The following is a 2,391-nucleotide window of genomic DNA, read 5'->3' on the forward strand; positions in this document are numbered from 1 at the left end:
ATAAATAGCATTTGGAAAAGGCAAAGGCTTGCATTTAAATTTGCTAATGAAATAATCATTTTGATAAATAATACTTATAAAATAGCACTAGAAATATTCGCAAAGTGATTTTATTATGTGGGGGTTAGATTTGTTGCATTTGAAGCAACCTAATTTTGTTTTCAAACACGGATATGGCAACACTATTTTAATGTTGACAATTCAAAGAAAAATTCAGCGGGCTAAGCAGGACAAGGCAGGCTGCTTTCTGGGCTGGCTGACTGGCTCCAACTATTCCGGTTCCACACAAGAAAAATAAAGAAATGCCTCCAAAGTATGCCAGCCGAGATGCCAAACTCAAATGGATAAAGGATGTCAACACAAAGCACGAGTACCCATTCAAGTTATTGCATAATCTACGACTCTTCTGTAAGGTATGCAAAGAACAGTTCTCTTGGGAACGTAAAAAAATCTTGTTTGTCAATACACTTTTCAATAAAGCTAGCTGAAATAAAGATATATTTCTTAGGACATATTTTGGAATTTCTGAGGACATTTTTTGGTATTTCCGAGGACATAATGACATCAAATTTTGTCGTTTAGGAGGACATATTTTTTCGCCCTCTAATTATCAGGTGTTATTTTTGTGTTGGTTGGTACTAGGTTCGGAGCGGTGACCACCATCACATCGCTAATCTTCTCAATTACAATGCCTTGTGTCCCTATCAGAATCGGTTCTTCGTCTGTTTATGTGGGGGTTAATAGTAGTGATGGGGCGAGTCCGGCAAAAGTCGGACTCGTACGAGTCCTTTGATTTTTTCACTTTTTGCCAGACTCGTTGAGTCTGGATTCGAGTCCGGCAGAAGACGCGAGTCTTCTACAAAAGTTAGGTCAAGAAGACAGACTCGTCTTACGAAATTCTTAGAAAAACTGAATGATTTTTATGACGAGTCCTGACTCTAGTCCTTGCTAAAAGACTCAAGTCCGGCTAATTTCTCCAAAATCTAGTACAAGACTCAACTGCACTCGGATTCGAATCCGGACTCGCCCCAGCACAAGTTAATAGCAGCAACAGCTCATTGCTCTAAATATGAGCCTTATGAGATTGGCAAGGCTGGTCAAGTTGAGTTATTGAAAGATCTTGTAACAGAGCAAGATACTTTAGAGGCCATCAAGGACTTGAGACTCTCGAACTCTCTGGCGCTGACGGTGTCACATCTCAGTTTCTGATGGGATGCTCACTGGTTCTTACTCCTGTTTTTTCGTACTTGATGCGTTGCATCTTGGATTAGGGCAAGTTTCACACGTTGTTCCAATTTTTAAAGGGGGAGATAAGTCGCTCCCCAGAAACTATAGGCCAATTTCTCTCACTTTGACTATTGAAAAGGGGTTTGAGAAGATCATGAAATTCAAACTCGTAAAATTTCTTGATATCCATGAAGCCATTCCTCCTAGCCAGCATGGGTTCCGAGCACATTTAAGCACGGTTACCCAATTGATTGAGCTCATAGAACAAGTTCTTGAGGGACGGAAAAAACACGAGTCAGGTGATGTTGTCTATCTTGATTTTGCCAAGGCCTTTGATAAAGTAGATCATGGTCTTTTAATTAACAGGATCCATGAGATTGGGATCCAAGGCAAGGTTGTCAATTGGTTAAGAAGTTTCATTTCTGGTAGGAAGCAATTGGTTAAGGTTGAGGGATCCCTTAGTGACATACATGATGTCAAATCAGGTGTTGATCAGGGCTCCATTTTGGGTCCTCTCCTTGATCATCTTCACTGCTCCGCTTCAGAAGCTTGGTAGTAGTAATGTCAGTATCTCTTGCTATGCTGATGATACAAATTTAGTTTGCGGTAGGAATGGCCAGAATTTCGGTTATCTGATAGAGGTCCTAGACCAAATCTACTCTTGGGTTGTTAGGAGTAATATGGCCTTGAATGGAATGAAATTCCACTCAATGACCTTTGGGTTGGCGCTTTAGACTCTCCAATAGTAGATGATGAAGGTAAAGGCATCATTCAGCAGGTCTCATCCATGAAGGATTTAGGTGTAGTCCTCCAAGATAATGAAAAGTTTGATGAGCATATCCAGTTGAAAGTTGGTAAACCTTTCCAAACATGTGGTTGGATATATCGCACGTTCAAGTCCAAATATAGTAACACAATGCTAACTCTGTACAAGTCAATTGTCTTGCCGCAGCCTTGCCCATGTGGGCTCCAATTAATTCAGCAGGTTTGCGAAAGGTCAAGCAGGTCCAAAGCTGTTTTACCAGGAACATAGAAGGTAAGAGAGAGCTCTCGTATAGGGGCTCGGAAGCTTCGAAAGAAAATATCATTTTCTAAGGTTGACTAATTTGTCTCTTGTCCATTTTTTTAGTGAAGTTATTTATTTATTTCTTTGATCTTTGGAAA

The sequence above is a fragment of the Tigriopus californicus genome, chromosome 1 (assembly GCF_007210705.1).
Source record: "Tigriopus californicus strain San Diego chromosome 1, Tcal_SD_v2.1, whole genome shotgun sequence".
Lineage (NCBI taxonomy): Eukaryota > Metazoa > Arthropoda > Copepoda > Harpacticoida > Harpacticidae > Tigriopus > Tigriopus californicus.